General features: G+C 40.5%; 1 pseudogene; it reads right to left on the minus strand.

Annotated features, from left to right (window-relative positions):
* Positions 1 to 5059: 5059 nt before the first annotated feature.
* On the minus strand, positions 5060 to 10638 carry LOC142323413 (uncharacterized; annotated as a pseudogene).
* Between the last annotated feature and the right edge of the window lie 8375 nt (positions 10639 to 19013).

The following is a 19013-nucleotide window of genomic DNA, read 5'->3' on the forward strand; positions in this document are numbered from 1 at the left end:
GTGTGTGGCTGTTTCATTCTTTCTCACACGGTTTCATACCGTATTTTATGCACGCGTGGGTGGTGGTACTAGGGGTAACTATAAATACTTTTTTATACTTAAAATATTATTCATTAATTTAATTCTACCGCTCTATATTGATCTATAAATACAGGGTGATTCAAAAGGAAGGAAAACTAATATGGAAACTGATAACGCAACTTGAAATGTTCATATAAAATTAATATAGTGGTTTCTAAATCAGCCGATCTTGGTTTTAATTCTTGAAAAGGGTTCGATATTTTTCACAAATCATTTTAAACATATTATCTTAGGCTTGTCACCCATTGACAAACAGCATGAAACCAGTTCCCGACAAGAAGTTGTTTCCCTTTGGATGATAGTGAGGAAGTAAAAAAAAGCCGCAGTTTGTCGTTTGTTTGGGGTCAGTGGTCTTGATATGTTGTCGAAGAATAACTACGGCTTTCTAACTATCACTAGTCGCCCGCTGGCAACCAACACCTTGTCAAAAACTGGAAACATGCTGCGTGTCACCCAAAGGCTCAATAAGCCCAGTGTCTCAACTGGTGCCCAGCCACCCATTGGCGTGCCATGGTTTCATGGCACAACCACCCAGTGACAAGCCTCGACGATGTAGTATCTGCTCTTTCAGAATAGTAAAGTAAATATGAATATTATTTTAGTTTCACGTTTTAACTGTTGCTATGAAACAGTATTTATAATAATTTTATTGTTGCTTTAATTTTAATTTTATAGACTTTGAATTATTTTTTTTTTTTTACTTTTATAAATTGATTTTGTTTTTGAATTTTTGTCTTTTTATTTGAATTTCTACTTTGTATCTCTCTCTCTCTATATATATATGTACTTAGTAAAGGGAAGTTGTATGTGTTTGTTTCTGATTGACTGTGTGTGTGTCGCTCCCTCCCTATTTCTCTCTCTCACTCTCTGTGTGTCTCTAGTCTGTGTGTGTGTCTCTGTTTCTCACGCTTTCTGTGTTTGTGTATGTCTGTGTGTGTATGTCTCTCTTCTCTCTCTCTGTTTGTATGTCTCTTACTCTCTCACTCTCTCGCTTCTTGTGTTTATGAATGTCTCTCTCTCCCTCCCTAACTGTGTGTGTGTGTGTCTGTGTCTCTCATTCTATCTCCCTCTCTCTGTGTTTGTGTATGTAACTCTCTCTCTCTCTCTCTTCCTCTGTTTGTTTGTGTGCGTATATCTCTGACACTCTCCCAATCTCTCTCTCTCTGTGTGTGTGTGTGTGTGTAAGAGTGTGTGTCTCTGTCTCTCACGCTTCCTGTGGTTTCGTATGTATGTATGTATGTATGTATGTGTGTGTGTGTGTGTGTGTGTGTGTGTGTGTGTGTGTATGTCCCTCTTCTCTCGCCCTCTCTCTCCCAATCTCTCTCTCTGTGTGTGTGTGTGTGTGTGTGTGTCTCTCTCTACTCTGTGTGTGTGTATGTTTCCTCTCATTCCCTCATTCTGTCTCTCTCTGTGTCTTTCTCTCTCTGGCCTCTTGTGTTCGTGTATGTCTCTCTCTCTCCCTAACTGTGTGTGTGTGTGTGTGTGTGTGTGTGTGTGTGTGTGTGTGTGTGTGTGTGTGTGTGTAGCTCTCTCTCACACACTTTCGTTCTCACTGTGTGTGTATGTCTGTGTCTCTCACTCTCCCTCCCTCTCACTGTGTTTGTGTGTGTATCTCTCTCTCTCTCTCTCCCCCTACCTTGCTCTCTCTGTGTGTGTGGTCTCCCGTGTGTATGTTTCTCTCTCTCCCTATCTCTGCGTGTGTCGCTCTCTCTCACACTCTCTCTCTCTCTCTCTTTGTGTTTGTGTAAGTCTCTCTTCTCACTCTCCCTCCCTCTCTGCGTGTGTGTATGTCTCTCTCTCTCTCTTCTCTTATTATTCTTGTCGAATATCGAACACTCGATATTATTTACTCCCAATTAGATTAGGATCTCCTATTCTGGTTCCGCTATATCATTTATGATTAGTTTAAAACAATATTATAAAATATCTTTCGTGTTCTTATATTTCTGTTCAATTACATATAAGATCTCATTTCCTTCACGAGAATAGAAAAAAGCAATCATTACATGTAGATAAAACTAGCGTTGCTGCTGCTCCAAAAACCTTTTTATGGCTCATAAAAAAATTTGTTCAACAAATTTATAGGTAAAGGATTTTCTCAAATCTATATGCGATTAATATCGCTCCATTATCGATAGTTTTGCTTATTCAGATGGCCGTTTTAACATAAAAGTCGATGTATCGAAAAATATGATCGAATTAGATCATATTTTGTTCTAAGTCTAATTTCTTATTATGTATTACAATATCATAGTACGAAATTGTCGATGGTTAAAACCATCTTCGCAAGCTTGTTGCACTAGATGTAGGTTATAAGCAGGAAATTTGTTATTATAGCGGTAAAATACATTAAAATTGTTCACACAGCTCCTTTTACGTTGATTTATTGTTAACACGATTTTTTCATCTGGCAACTTTGAATGCTTATAACTCTATAATGAAGGATTTAATAAAAAAACCGGTTACACCATCGTTTTTCTTGGAAAATTGTAAATGGAAATTTGGTGTATTTAATCCATATTCGTATTTTAAACAAAATTACGTTTGATTCAACATGGCGGAAAAAATAAAAAAACTATCGTAATGTAGGTTTTTTTAAAAATCTATATAGAACTCCAGTTCTTTGGCTCTCCAAATATACCTGACGTAGCTTGGATTTTCTTCCGGAAAGGGGTGGGTGATAAGGGGGCTGATGAAGATGATAAAATAATAATAAGGGGGGTGGTCGGATATCTGGTGTAGCCGCGTGACTCAACACACCTAGAACCTCGTCAGATATTTTGCTGTGCTAGCTCCAACAGTCGGGCAGAACTAACCTATTGTAATTATAGAGCTTACAAAGAACAAATTTCACTTCTAGGGTCGGCAGACTGGTGTAGCTGCGTGGTTTAACGCTTCAGGCACCTAGTGAAATGAGTAGTAATACTAGTGCCGACTTTCAGAACTAACCTATGTATGGTAATTTCACAACTTACATAGGTCACATTTCACCTGTATTGTCGGCAAACTGGTGTAGCCGCGAGACTTAACGCACAAGGTATCTAGTCACAGGTGTAGCAGTGGTACCGTCGACAGTCGGGACTAACTAAAGTATTGTAATTTCACAACTTACATGGAACGTATTTCACTTGTATGGTCGGCAGTCTGTTGTAGTTGCGAGACTTAACGCACCTGGTTAACCACCATGGTTAACCACCTGGTTAACGCACCATGTATCAGAGGTCTAGTAGTGCTAGCGTCGATAGTCGCTAGACTGTGAATGAAAGACAGGTTTCTCCCCTCCTCCCTCTCTCACTGTTTATCTGGTTTTCTCTCTCACCCTCTTTTCCACTGACTCAATGTCTTTCTCTCGCTCCCACTGTATGTCTGTCTGTCTCTATCTTTCTGTCGGTCTGTTTGTCTTTCTCTCTCTCTGTATCTGTCTCTGTCTCTCTCTCTCTCTCTGAGTCACACTCACCTCTCAGTGTGTCTATATATCTGTCTGTCTCTCTCTCACTCTATCTCTCTCTCTCTCCCTCCCCTCTGTGCCACTGTCTTTATTTCTGTCTCTCTCTCTCTCTCCCCTCTGTCACTCTGTCTCTCTCTCTGCAACCTTTCTGTCTCTCTCAATGTCTTTCTCTTTCTTCCCTACGCTTTCTATCTCACTCATTCTTTCTCCCTCTTCCCCTGTCTCTCTGTTTGTCTTTATCTATCTTTCTCGCTCTGTCTCTAACTCTGTCTTCCTCTCTCTCACACATTTACCAAATCTCATACTATTTCTCTCTCTGTCACTGTTTCTGCCTCTCCCATTCTTTCTGTTTCTCTCTCACTCTCTCTCTCTCTCTCTCTCTCTGACTCACACTCACTTCTCAGTGTGTCTATCTGTCTGTCTGTTTCTCAAGCTGTCTCTCTCACATACTCTCTCTTGCTCTCTCTATCTCTCCCCCCCTTGTGCCAATTATCTTTATTTCTCTCTCTCCCCTCTGTCTCTCTGTCTTTCTTTGTGTCTCTCTCTCACCCCCCTCTCACTGCTGGGTATTTGGTTCCGGCAAATTTTTCTAATTCGTATGGGAAAAAAAGAAAAAAAAAGTCAACCCTGGCATCTGCTACGGAAAGTTACTTGATCGTTCCCTTTTCCGGTTTAGTTGGTGGAAGGAATATGAATATGTATTTTGGTTACTCATTCCATCTTTTGTAATTTACTTTCTTTTTCACGTTTAAATCCAGAATATTATTTTTATTATTATCTTTTATTAGTAATATTATCACAATTATGAGGATAATCATACTCTCTCTCTGTAGCTTTCCTTCTCTCTTTCCCTCTGTCTCTTTTTGTGGCTGTCTTTCTCTCTTTCCCTCAGTCTGTCTCTCTCATTCTCTCTCAATTCCTCTTGTTTCTGTCTCTCCTTTACCTTTGTCTCACATCCTCTCTCTCTCTCTCTCTCTCTCTCTGTATCATTCCTTCTCTCTTTCCCTGTGTCTCTCTTTGTGGCTGTCATTCTCACTCTCTCTCTCTCTCTCCGTATATCTCTGTCACTCATTCTCTCTCTCTTCCTCTGTCTCTCATTCTCTCTCTCGCTCTCTCTCTCTCTCTGTTTCTGTCTTTCATTCTCACTGTCTCTCTCTCATCCTCTCTCACTGTAGCTTTCCTTCTCTCTTACCCTCTTTCACTCTTTGTGGCTGTCTCTCATTCTCTCTCTCTCTCTGTGTCTCTCTTGCTCTCTCACTCACCCTCACTCTCTCTCTCTCTATTCCTCTGTCTCTCATTCTCTCTCTCGCTCTCTCTCTCTCTGTTTCTGTCTGTCATTCTCACTGTCTCTATCTCTCATCCCCTCTCTCTGTAGCTTTCCTTCTCTCTTTCCCTCTGTCACTCTCTCATCCTCTCTCTCTGTAGCTTTCCTTCTCTCTTACCCTCTTTCACTCTTTGTGGCTGTCTCTCATTCTCTCTCTTGCTCTCTCTCTCTCTCTGTTTCTGTCTTTCATTCTCACTGTCTCTCTCTCATCCTCTCTCTCTGTAGCATTCCTTCTCTCTTTCCCTCTGTCTCTTTTTGTGGCTGTCTTTCTCTCTTTCCCTCTGTCTGTCTCTCTCATTCTCTCTCAATTCCTCTTGTTTCTGTCTCTCCTTCTTTACCTTTGTCTCACATCCTCTCTCTCTCTCTCTCTCTCTCTCTCTGTATCATATCTTCTCTCTTTCCCTGTGTCTCTCTTTGTGGCTGTCATTCTCTCTCTCTCTCTTTCTCCGTATATCTCTGTCACTCATTCTCTCTCTCTTCCTCTGTCTCTGTTTCTCAATCTCTCTAACTCTCCCTCTTTCTCTGTCTTTCATTCTCTCTGTCCTGTGGCTTTCCTTCTCTCTTTCCCTGTGTCTCTCTTTCTGGCTGTCATTCTCTCTCTCGCTCTCTCTCTCTCTCTCCCACTCCAACTGTCTGTGTCCTCATTATCATGAATCATGTTGTAGTATTCGCTTAAACAAATCGTTTCCCAGATGACGTTATCTCTACCCACACAAACACACAGATAAAAATCTAACACTTTACTCTTAGTGTTGCAGTCCTTTCTGTTCCATCATTTGGTGGAAGATCACATCGATACCACTTGCTGGATAGAAGCCCCTGTCACTGGATTTACAATATTCTCGGTGCACAGTTAACTGCACGGTGCTGAAAATTCATCTTTGGAATACTTTGATAAGATGCACACATATCCAGTGGCTACTCGAGAGTATAGGCACTGTGAAACTGTAGCATCCCGTATATCCACTTGATATTATCGATAAAATTTAATATAACGAGTCATTTTTTCTTTATATTTGTACAATATATAATCCTTAAGCTTAATCCCCCTGTTTATGAAAAATATATAAAAATGCAACTGTGTGGGTCACAGTTCCAGCGCATGGACATGTGTGCGTGCACATATAGGAGGATGCACGTGAAGGAGACAGAGTACTTACACTCCAGTGCTGATCCTGGCTTATTGTTAAATATAAATATTGATTGTAAAGGGTGTCTGTAAATCCTGTACAGGATTGGAAACAGGAGCATAGAGCGCCTGTCAGTAAAAAGTTTAAAATCAGTAAATTCTTCTTAACTTAACGGCAATGCTTGGCTCTTCCTAGATTTCAGTATATATATATATATATTAAATGAACGCAACTGAAATTGTTTTTCTCTCTTTCTCTCTCTCTGTTTATCTGGTTTTCTCTCTCACCCTCTTTTTCTCTGACTAAATGTCTATCTTTGCTCGACTATTTTTCTTCAGGATATGTTAATGTATCAGTCCCGTTTCATCGTCCCATCTACAGGAATAAATGTTTCTTTCATATATGAAACATACCGAAAACATTTTTTTGGCTGGGTGTTCCTGGCATCCTGGTCGTCTCATCTCCCAACTTACGAATCTAATTAGGTTATGAATGCTGCAAAAAAAGGAATAACTGCCGTATATCGAGCAATATCTGGACCTACAGTTGAGGTCCAGATTATTATAATTATACTTTATAAAGCCAAAAAGGTTCTCTCTGGGCTTCCTATTCTCTCCCCACACTCTCTCTAATCTGGATGTTGTTCTCTCTGTCTCTCTCCCTTCGACTCTATCTTTCATTCTCCCTGTCATTCTCTCTCACTCTGTGGCTTTCCTTCTCTCGTTCTTTCTGTCTCTCTTTTGGTTGTCTTTCTCCCTCAGTCTCCCTCTGTACTTGCCTCTCATTCTCTCTCTCTCTCTGCCTCCGTCTCTGTCTTATATTCTATATCTGTAGCTTTCCTTCACTCTTTCCCTCTGTCACTCTCTCATCCTCGCTCTCTGTAGCTTTCCTTCTCTCTTTCCCTCTGTCACTCTCTCTTCCTCTCTCTCTGTAGCTTTCCTTCTCTCTTTCCCTCTGTCACTCTCTCATCCTCTCTCTCTGTAGCTTTCCTTCACTCCTTCCCTCTGTCACTCTCTCATTCTCTCTCTCTTTGGCTTTCCTTCTCTCTTACCCTCTGTCACTCTTTGTGGCTCTCTTTCATTCTCTCTCTCTCTCTGTCTCTCATGCTCTCTCACTCACCCTCATTCTCTCTCTCTCAATTCCTCTGTCTCTCATTCTCTCTCTCGCTCTCTCTCTCTCTCTGTTTCTGTCTTTCATTCTCAGTGTCTCTCTCTCATCCTCTCTCTCTGTTTCTGTCTTTCATTCTCAGTGTCTCTCTCTCATCCTCTCTCTCTGTAGCTTTCCTTCACTCTTTCCCTCTGTCACTCTCTCATCCTCTCTCTCTTTGGCTTTCCTTCTCTCTTACCCTCTGTCACTCTTTGTGGCTCTCTTTCATTCTCTCTCTCTCTCTGTCTCTCATGCTCTCTCACTCACCCTCATTGTCTCTCTCTCAATTCCTCTGTCTCTCATTCTCTCTCTCGCTCTCTCTCTCTCTGTTTCTGTCTTTCATTCTCAGTGTCTCTCTCTCATCCTCTCTCTCTGTAGCTTTCCTTCACTCTTTACCTCTGTCACTCTCTCATCCTCTCTCTCTCTAGCTTTCCTTCACTCTTTACCTCTGTCACTCTCTCATCCTCTCTCTCTGTAGCTTTCCTTCACTCTTTCCCTCTGTCACTCTCTCATCCTCTCTCTCTGTAGCTTTCCTTCACTCTTTCCCTCTGTCACTCTCTCATCCTCTCTCTCTGTAGCTTTCCTTCACTCTTTCTCGCTGTCACTCTCTCATCCTCTCTCACTGTAGCTTTCCTTCACTCTTTCCCTCTCTCATCCTCTCTCTCTGTAGCTTTCCTTCACTCTTTCCCTCTGTCACTCTCTCATCCTCTCTCTCTGAAGCTTTCCTTCACTCTTTCCCTCTGTCACTCTCTCATCCTCTCTCTCTGTAGCTTTCCTTCACTCTTTCCCCCTGTCACTCTCTCTTCCACTCTCTCTGTAGCTTTCCTTCACTCTTTCCCTCTGTCACTCTCTCATCCTCTCTCTCTGTAGCTTTCCTTCACTCTTTCCCTCTGTCACTCTCTCATCCTCTCTCTCTGTAGCTTTCCTTGACTCTTTCCCTCTGTCACTCTCTCATCCTCTCTCCCTGTAGCTTCCCTTCACTCTTTCCCTCTGTCACTCTCTCATCCTCTCTCTCTGTAGCTTTCCTTCACTCTTTCCCTCTGTCACTCTCTCATCCTCTCTCTCTGTAGCTTTCCTTCTCTCTTTCCCTCTGTCACTCTCTCATCCTCTCTCTCTGTAGCTTTCCTTCTCTCTTTCCCTCTGTCACTCTCTCATCCTCTCTCTCTGTAGCTTTCCTTCTCTCTTTTCCTCTGTCACTCTCTCATCCTCTCTCTCTGTAGCTTTCCTTCTCTCTTTCCCTCTGTCACTCTCTCATCCTCTCTCTCTGTAGCTTTCCTTCTCTCTTTCCCTCTGTCACTCTCTCATCCTCTCTCTCTGTAGCTTTCCTTCTCTCTTTCCCTCTGTCACTCTCTCATCCTCTCTCTCTGTAGCTTTCCTTCTCTCTTTCCCTCTGTCACTCTCTCATCCTCTCTCTCTGTAGCTTTCCTTCTCTCTTTCCCGCTGTCACTCTCTCATCCTCTCACTCTGTAGCTTTCCTTCTCTCTTTCCCGCTGTCACTCTCTCATCCTCTCTCTCTGTAGCTTTCCTTCTCTCTTTCCCGCTGTCACTCTCTCATCCTCTCTCTCTGTAGCTTTCCTTCTCTCTTTCCCGCTGTCACTCTCTCATCCTCTCTCTCTGTAGCTTTCCTTCTCTCTTTCCCTCTGTCACTCTCTCATCCTCTCTCTCTGTAGCTTTCCTTCACTCTTTCCCTCTGTCACTCTCTCATCCTCTCTCTCTGTAGCTTTCCTTCTCTCTTTCCCTCTGTCACTCTCTCATCCTCTCTCTCTGTAGCTTTCCTTCTCTCTTTCCCTCTGTCACTCTCTCATCCTCTCTCTCTGTAGCTTTCCTTCACTCTTTCCCTCTGTCACTCTCTCATCCTCTCTCTCTGTAGCTTTCCTTCTCTCTTTCCCTCTGTCACTCTCTCATCCTCTCTCTCTGTAGCTTTCCTTCTCTCTTTCCCTCTGTCACTCTCTCATCCTCTCTCTCTGTAGCTTTCCTTCTCTCTTTCCCTCTGTCACTCTCTCATCCTCTCTCTCTGTAGCTTTCCTTCTCTCTTTCCCTCTGTCACTCTCTCATCCTCTCTCTCTGTAGCTTTCCTTCTCTCTTTCCCTCTGTCACTCTCTCATCCTCTCTTTCTGTAGCTTTCCTTCACTCTGTCACTCTCTCATCCTCTCTCTCTGTAGCATTCCTTCTCTCTTTCCCTCTGTCACTCTCTCATCCTCTCTCTCTGTAGCTTTCCTTCTCTCTTTCGCTCTGTCACTCTCTCATCCTCTCTCTCTGTAGCTTTCCTTCACTCTTTCCCTCTGTCACTCTCTCATCCTCTCTCTCTGTAGCTTTCCTTCTCTCTTTCCCTCTGTCACTCTCTCATCCTCTCTCTCTGTAGCTTTCCTTCTCTCTTTCCCTCTGTCACTCTCTCAACCTCTCTTTCTGTAGCTTTCCTTCACTCTTTCCCTCTGTCACTCTCTCATCCTCTCTCTCTGTAGCATTCCTTCTCTCTTTCCCTCTGTCACTCTCTCATCCTCTCTCTCTGTAGCTTTCCTTCTCTCTTTCGCTCTGTCACTCTCTCATCCTCTCTCTCTGTAGCTTTCCTTCACTCTTTCTCTCTGTCACTCTCTCATCCTCTCTCTCTGTAGCTTTCCTTCTCTCTTTCCCTCTGTCACTCTCTCATCCTCTCTCTCTGTAGCTTTCCTTCTCTCTTTCCCTCTGTCACTCTCTCATCCTCTCTCTCTGTAGCTTTCCTTCTCTCTTTCCCTCTGTCACTCTCTCAACCTCTCTTTCTGTAGCTTTCCTTCACTCTTTCCCTCTGTCACTCTCTCATCCTCTCTCTCTGTAGCATTCCTTCTCTCTTTCCCTCTGTCACTCTCTCATCCTCTCTCTCTGTAGCTTTCCTTCTCTCTTTCGCTCTGTCACTCTCTCATCCTCTCTCTCTGTAGCTTTCCTTCACTCTTTCTCTCTGTCACTCTCTCATCCTCTCTCTCTGTAGCTTTCCTTCTCTCTTTCCCTCTGTCACTCTCTCATCCTCTCTCTCTGTAGCTTTCCTTCTCTCTTTCCCTCTGTCACTCTCTCATCCTCTCTTTCTGTAGCTTTCCTTCACTCTTTCCCTCTGTCACTCTCTCATCCTCTCTCTCTGTAGCATTCCTTCTCTCTTTCCCTCTGTCAATCTCTCATCCTCTCTCTCTGTAGCTTTCCTTCTCTCTTTCGCTCTGTCACTCTCTCATCCTCTCTCTCTGTAGCTTTCCTTCTCTCTTTCGCTCTGTCACTCTCTCATCCTCTCTCTCTGTAGCTTTCCTTCACTCTTTCCCTCTGTCACTCTCTCATCCTCTCTCTCTGTAGCTTTCCTTCTCTCTTTCCCTGTGTCACTCTCTCATCCTCTCTCTCTGTAGCTTTCCTTCTCTCTTTCCCTCTGTCACTCTCTCATCCTCTCTCTCTGTAGCTTTCCTTCTCTCTTTCCCTCTGTCACTCTCTCTTCCTCTCTCTGTCTGGCTTTTCTTCTCTCTTACCCTCTGTCACTCTTTGTGGCTCTCTTTCATTCTCTCTCTCTCTCTGTCTCTCGTGCTCTCTCACTCACCCTCACTCTCTCTCTCTCTCTCTCTCAATTCCTCTGTCTTTCTATCTCTCTCTTGCTCTCTCTCCCTCTCTGTTTCTGTCTTTCATTCTCACTTTCTCTCTCTCTCATCCTCTCTCTCTGTAGCTTTCCTTCTCTCTTTCCCTCTGTCACTCTCTCATCCTCTCTCTCTGTAGCTTTCCTTCTCTCTTTCCCTGTGTCACTCTCTCATCCTCTCTCTCTGTAGCTTTCCTTCTCTCTTTCCCTCTGTCACTCTCTCATCCTCTCTCTCTGTAGCTTTCCTTCTCTCTTTCCCTCTGTCACTCTCTCTCTGGCTTTCCTTCTCTCTTACCCTCTGTCACTCTTTGTGGCTCTCTTTCATTCTCTCTCTCTCTCTGTCTCTCATGCTCTCTCACTCTCCCTCAATTCCTCTGGCCCTCATTCTCTCTCTCTCTCTCTTTTTCTGTCTTCATTCTCTCTGTGTCTGTCTCATTCTCTCTCTCTCTCTGTGGCTCCTTCTCTCTTTCCCTCTGTCTCTCTTTGTGGTTGTTCTCTCTCCCTCACCCTTTGTCACAGTTTCCCATTAACACTCCCTCTCCCTCTGTCTCAGTCTCTCTCTCTCCCTCTCCCTCTGTGGCTTTCCTTCTCTCTAGAGCGCCTGTCAGTAAAATTTTTAAAATCAGTAAATTTTTCTTAACGGTAATGCTTGGCTATTGCTAGATTTGAGTACATATTTGTAGATTAAATGAACGCAACTGAAATTGTGTTTCTCCCCTTCTGTCTCTCTCTGTTTATCTGGTTTTCTCTGTCACCTCTTTCCCTCTGACTCAATGTCTCTCTCAATGACTCTTGCTCTCTCAGATTGTCCCCCTCTCTTACTGTCTCTCTCTGTCTTTCTCACTCTGTCATTCTGTTTGTTTGTCAGTCTTTTTCTCTCTCTCCCACTGTCTCTGTCTTACACTGTATGTCTGTCTGTCTCTATCTTTCTGTCGGTCTGTTTATCTTTCTCTCTCTCTCTCTCTCTCTCTCTCTCTCTCTGAGTCACACTCACCTCTCAGTGTGTCTATATGTCTGTCTGTCTCTCTCTTTCTCTCCCATCTGTCACTCTGTCTCTCTCTCCAATCTTTCTGTCTCTTTCACTCTCTTCTCTCACTTTTTCTATCTCTTCCTCTCTCTCTCTGTTTGTTTTTATCTATCTTTCTGTAAGCTCTGTCTATTTTACCAATGCTCATTTCTCTTTCCACTTCTGAACACTTTTCTCTAATCCCCACTATTCTTTTGTCAGTTTGCAAATGTTAAATTAATTATTGATGTAAAAAAATTATATTTCTGAATGAAGGCTCGTTTCGTCTGTCCTATTCGGGATTTTATATCGTTACTGCTTCGTTCATGTTTAGTAATTATACTTCCCAAATAACAAAATTCTGTTCTATCTCTGTAATCTTTTCGCTTCCTATTTTTATATTCAGTTGTCCATCTTTGTTATTTCTACTACATTTCATTACTTTTGTTTTATCTTGTTTATTTTCGTGTGGTAGTTTCGTGTATTTTCGTGTTTTCCGCTCATTATTTCTTCTACATCCTGTTTACTCTCGGCTAGAATTACTATATCATCAGCAAATCGTAGCATCTTTATCTTTTCACCTTGTACTGTTACTCCGAATCTAAATTGTTCTTTAACATCATTAACTGCTATTTCCATGTAAAGATTAAAAAGTAACGGTGATAGGGAACATCCTTGTCAGACTCCCTTTCTTATTAAGGCTTCTTTCTTATGTTCTTTAATTGTTACTGTTGCTGTTTGGTTCCTGTACATGTTAGCAATTGTTCTTCTATCTCTGTATTTGAACCCTAATTTTTTTAAAATGCTGAACATTTTATTCCAGTCTACGTTATTGAAAGCCTTTTCTAGGTCTATAAACGCCAAGTATGTTGGTTTGTTTTTCTTTAATCTTCCTTCTACTATTAATCTGAGGCCTAAAATTGCTTCCCTTATCCCTATACTTTTCCTGAAACCAAATTGGTCTTCTCCTAACACTTCTTCCACTCTCCTCTCAATTTTTCTGTATAGCATTCTAGTTAAGATTTTTGATGCATGCCTAGTTAAACTAATTGTTCTGTATTCCTCACATTTATCTGCCCCTGCTTTCTTTGGTATCATGACTATAACACTTTTTTTGAAGTCTTGACGGAAATTACCCTTTTTCATAAATATTACACACCAGTTTGTATAATCTATCAATCGCTTCCTCACCTGCACTGCACAGTAATTCTACAGGTATTCCGTCTATTCCAGGAGCCTTTCTGCCATTTAAATCTTTTAATGCTCTCTTAAATTCAGATCTCAGTATTGTTTCTCCCATTTCATCCTCCTCAACTTCCTCTTCTTCCTCTATAACACCATTTTCTAATTCATTTCCTCCATATAACTCTTCAATATATTCCACCCATCTATCGACTTTACCTTTCGTATTATATATTGGTGTACCATCTTAAGTAGTTAATAAGTATTTAAGTAGTTGTATTTAATAACAAATGAATAGTACTTTTTGTGAGATTTCAAATCTGCAAACCGAAATTAAATCAGAGTGCAGGGTATTTAGTAATGTAAATTTAAAGAAAACCTGATTAACAACAAATTATATAGCCTAAAGTATATTATAGCGTATAGCTTGTTAGGTAAGGTAATATATATATATATATATATATATATATATATATATATATATATATATATATATTGCTAAAGTTAGGTGGAAAAAATTTCAAACATGGAATGGAAAATATGTAATTCTCTTTAGACATATTTCTATTTGAAGTCACTTTTTTGCATAAAATTATTTCCTCTTTTAATTTTATCCATTCATTTATAACAAAATCTTTTTTTTATATAATACTTATTATATGTTTGTCCCAATTTTTATTTCATATCATTTTTTTGGTTTTTATTATCCCATTTTTTCTTTGTTTTATGTACCTCACCTTACATTTAGACACAATTATATTGTGGTAAGAATCAATTTCTCTTCCTGGATGTAATTTACATTCCATAATTTAGTTTGGAAATCTCTCCTAATAATTATAATAGTCTTGTTGTAGATGAATTTCACAAATAAATAAAAAACTTTTGCAAATCTTAAAAAGAAATGTTCTTGATTACCAGTTTATACATTTTTTTTGTGCAGGAGGAAAAATTACACGCCTGACTGGGTGTGTGAGGTTTCTCATCAGAGAGAGGACTCACTAAACAACCTCCTCCTAAGACAACATGCCCCAATACCTGCCTGTTGGCATTACTCAGGGCTTTTGACCCAGTTCTTAAGAATCCTAATTTGAGGAAGTATGAGGACCGTCCACGTTGTACTGCGCCTGTGGGTATCCGTACACGACGTCTGCTGCAGCGTATGAATGTTGGCACTCCCTCGTTCTTTCCATCATGTCCGTACTCGAAGCCCCCGTGGAGAATAAACCATGTAAATTTTACGTTTGATCTTACAACATATGATAAACAATCAACTCCACCTACTGTTTACCAGCAGGTGTTCCAGTTTCTCCTCACCAAGTTGAACCCACACGTGGTGGTATACACTGATGGGTCGAAGCATGACGGTAACGTTGGTTGTGCTTTTGTTTTCAATGAACAGACTTATATGTTTGGCCTACCCGGTGTTACAAGTGTGTTCACCGCAGAACTCCTCGCTGTGGATAGGGCTCTAAGTATCGTTGGCCCTAAATATAGGAACATTCTTATTTGCAGTGACTCGTACAGTGCTCTCCAGGCACCGGAAAACTTTTATTCCGGACATCCTGTCGTCGTTGGCATTTATGATAAAATCGCTGAGTTAGAAAAACGAAACAAGGGGGTAGTTTTTGCTGGATCCCTTGCCACGTTGGGATTCTTGGTAATGAGAGAGCAGATTCGCGAAAGATGCGTGTATTCAGCCTCCTTTCACCACCCGAGTTACTACTTTTGATTTTATTAATCATATAAAACCATCCCTGTGAGCAAGGTGGCAAAGTGGCTGGACAGCTGCCGTCGATAGTAAACTTTGACGGATTAAAGACTCAGTGCTGCCGTGGGACTCCTTTGCAGGAACTCTCGTCATGAGGAAGTGGTCCTCTCCCGGTTACGGTTGGGGCATACGAGGATCACACACGAATGTCTAATGTCAGGAGGAGACCCACCCCTGAGCACACGATGCAACTGCCGCATGACTGTGCACCACATTCTCGTGGACGGCGTCAGTTTAATATACCCAGCAGCATTCGTGATGTCTTGGGTAATGATGGCAGGGTTTTAGAGCGAATGTTTCTCTTTTTGCATAGTACTGGGTTACTGCAAAGGATTTAATATACTATACATATATATCATGTATATAAAATTTATATACAACATCGCACTACGCAGGTTCAACTTCTGATTTTGTTGAGGAATTCTTTGGTAATTGTGTTATCGGTCGAGGCTTGTGGCCCCCAAGATCTCCAGATTTGACTGCGGCCTACAGCAACAAACCACGAACACTTGATCGATTGAAAGTCAATATTGAACAAGCTGTATTAAATATCCAGCCACAAACTTTGAAAAAAGTTGCAAGAAACGCTGTAAAAAGAATTGAAGCTTGTATCCAAGAAGATGGCGGCCACTTCCAACATTTAATCTAAATGTAAGGTAATGGATGGTAATAATAAAAATTACTTTTACATTTACAGATGCCTTTTTATTATTTCAATACCTACCAATATAAGGTTGGGTTGCGTTTTATATGGGACACCTTGTATATATATATATATATATATATATATATATATATAGAGAGAGAGAGAGAGAGAGAGAAAGAGAGAGGGAGTGATTCAGGAGGAAAAAAATAATTTGGGTACTGATTCTAGAGATTGAAATAAGGAAAAATGTTCAAACAAAACGAATGTAGTGAATTCTAGGTCAGCCAGTCTTAGGTTTAATCCCCTAACCCACTGGGTTGGTTAACGCGTCTCCCCAAATCAGCTGATTTGGAAGTTGATAGTTCCAGCGTTCAAGTCCTAGTAAAGCCAGTTATTTTTACACGGATTTGAATAACTAGATCGTGGATACTGGTGTTCTTTGGTGGTTGGGTTTCAATTAACCACACATCTCAGGTATGGCCGACTGAGAATGTACAAGACTACACTTCATTTACACTCGTACATATCATCCTCTGAAGTAGTACCTGAACGGTAGTTACTGGAGGCTAAACAGGAAAAAGAAAGAAAAGGTTTAATCCTTGACAAGGTTTGATATCAACTATCATTTTAAACATTGTATCTTATGTAATAAAATATAAATTGCCAATTGGCGGCTTGTCATCCATTAGCAAACAGCATGTAACCAGACAAGCTGTTGCTTGCCACTGGGTGATTAACAAAAGTTGGTGCATATATTTGAACAGCTTCTTATGTTTCGCCAGTCACCAATGGAAACAACATCCTGCTTGCACCCACTAGCAACCTCGTCTCAGTGAGATGACGCACAATGAGCCCAGTGTCTCAACTGGTGCTCAGCCACCCAACGGCGTGCCATGACCATAAATTGCCATTTAAACCACCCATCGGTGAGCCATAGCACAAACCACCCAGTGACTAGCGTTCAGGATGTAGAACAAATTTTATTTTAGTTACCCTTTTTGAATGGTTGCAATGAAACAGTATTTATAATAATTTTATTGTTACTTTAATTTTATGTAGTTTTTACCAGTATCCACATGAATTAATTGATAATTTCAGTTGTGGTTACTGCAAATTCCTTTTTCCCTTGGTGGTTATCCAACCTGATTAAAATAATCAGGTTGGTAACATTACATTTTAAATATTAATTACTTTTATTTTACTTATTTTAATATTTAAAATGTTGGCAGCACTGTCCAGATTGGTAGGTGGTAAGTACATGTATGTTTTCTTTACATGTATGTAAAGAAAACATTGAATGAACAGTAAATATTGAGTAAAGTACTCTTTATGTGGTGTGATAACATACTGACAAACTTTAAATATGTATACATATACAAATAATTGTGATTTGTTATATCGACGGTGTACATGATGTATGGAAAAGTTAACTTTCAAATACCCAGTTTGAATTTTGAAATTTGGATGATTATTTTGGTGATATTTGTAATAGAGAACCCCATTTGTAATCAGTATGGCAATGATTGGTGTAGCCTCTGATGTGGTGCTAACTCGCAGTCCGCACGAAAAGACCATTATTATGAAACAAATATTATTTTATTAAAAGTAAATTTAATTCTGTTATTTTTGTAAAATTATTCATTAAATTGATTCAAATCAGTCAGTTCAGTGATAGAAACGCACAGTTAAATGTTGTGCACACACACACACACATATATATATATATATATATATATATATATACGAGGTGCGACAATAAAGTAATGAGACTGATTTTTCTTTGCATCTTTGACCTTGATCTATAAGCTACTTCTTGTCCAAGCGGCACATTGATGCAACTGCTCAGTCGTGAGTTGTGCTGTAATAAGTGAACACGTGTTTGTGTCCCTCGTCACAGCTTTTTGGACATCTTGTGTTGTTTGAAAATGGTGTCCCTCGACCGCCATTTTGACTCTTGGAAATAGAAAAAAGTCGCACGGAGCTATATCTGGTGAATAAGGTGGCTGTGGTAGTACTGAAATTTATTTTGAGGTTAAAAATTGCTGTACTGACAGAGCAGTATGGGATGGCGCATTATCGTGATGCAGAATCCAATTATCAGCAATGTTGGCATGGACATGAAGAACTCGTTTATGAAGTCTTTCTAAAATTTCTTTGCAGAAATATTGGTTAACTGTTTGTTCAGGAAGCACCCGCTCTTTATGAATAATTCCCTTGGAATCAAAGAAACACACAAACATGCATTTCACTTTTGACTTTGACATGTGAACTTTTTTTGTTCTGGGTGATCCCTTTGAGGACCATTGCAAACTTTAGTGTTTCGTCTCTGGATCGTATTGCAAAAACCAACCTTCATCACCGGTGATAACACGGCCCAACAAATCTGGATTGATTTTCGTTTGCTCTAACAGATCGGCTGCCACATTTTTCCGTGTTTCTCGCTGTTGTTGTGTGAGATTTTCGGGGACCATTTTTGCACAAATCTTTCTCATACCAAGATCTTCAGTTAATATTACCGTTTCTCGATCGATGTTGAGTTCTTCTGTGATCATTTTCACGGATAATCTTCGATCAGATCGTACGATTTCACGCACCCTGTTCAAGTTGACATCTGTCCGTGAGGTTGACGGTCGTCCACTGCGGTCTTCATTTTCAGCATTCGTTCTGCCTTCACTAAAAATTCTATGCCACCGAAAAAATTGAGGAGGTTATGTCTTGACATAACCTCCTCTCCAAAAGACTTCTTACCATAAGTTGTCGTCGCGTTTTCACCAAATTTAACGCAAATAGAAATGGCATACCGTTGCACAATATTTTGCGGTTTCATTTTTTTGTGACGAGAGACACAAACACACGTTCACTTATTACAGCACAACTCACGACTAAGCAGTTGCATCAATGTGCTGCTTGGACTTAGCTTATAGACCAAGGTCAAAGATGGTGTGCCTACGCAAGCTGCAGGGTTGCCACATCTTGCAAAGAAAAATCAGTCTCATTACTTTATTGTCGCATCTCGTATATGCAGTAGTGAAAATCTGCTGGATGAAAAACAAATATATATATGTATGTATATTTTTGACAAATGTCTTAAAAATTACACCGAAACATATGAGTGGTACCAGAACATAAATTTGTAGCATAACAAAAAGATCTATATCGTCCTGCCTTAAGAACACCCTAACTATTACTCATGCGGTGTCATTTTAAAACTTACCTCGCCGATACAACTTTGTGTTTGTATCACTTACAAGCGGGTTGACGGGGAATTATGTTACATTAGAACCACAGCAAAGAGCGAGGATAAAGTATTTTTTGAGCTACTAGATGTCACATGACAAAAATCAAGGCATAGGATAAAATAAAAACAAACTCATAATCAAATTATTCATGAAAACCTAGTATGAGATACAAATAATAAAGAATGTCATAGCTGTGTTAAGAATAACGTACCATTCTAGGATTATTTCAAAAAATGGAAAGTTAAGCAGTTTCCATTGTCTTGTTCACTAAATTACAATGCTACACATCAGCATGCTGGCCTGCTGAAATGTGATCCAGTTGATACACTTACAAAAAAATCACATTGATAAAAACTGGACATATATTAAACATTACTTTCAGAGAAAGCAATGACAATTGATGATTCTTATATATCATTTATGATCATAAAGGCCACTGGATAGATAGTGTATTCAATGTATT

Source organism: Lycorma delicatula, chromosome 4 (assembly GCF_047948215.1).
Source record: "Lycorma delicatula isolate Av1 chromosome 4, ASM4794821v1, whole genome shotgun sequence".
NCBI lineage: Eukaryota > Metazoa > Arthropoda > Insecta > Hemiptera > Fulgoridae > Lycorma > Lycorma delicatula.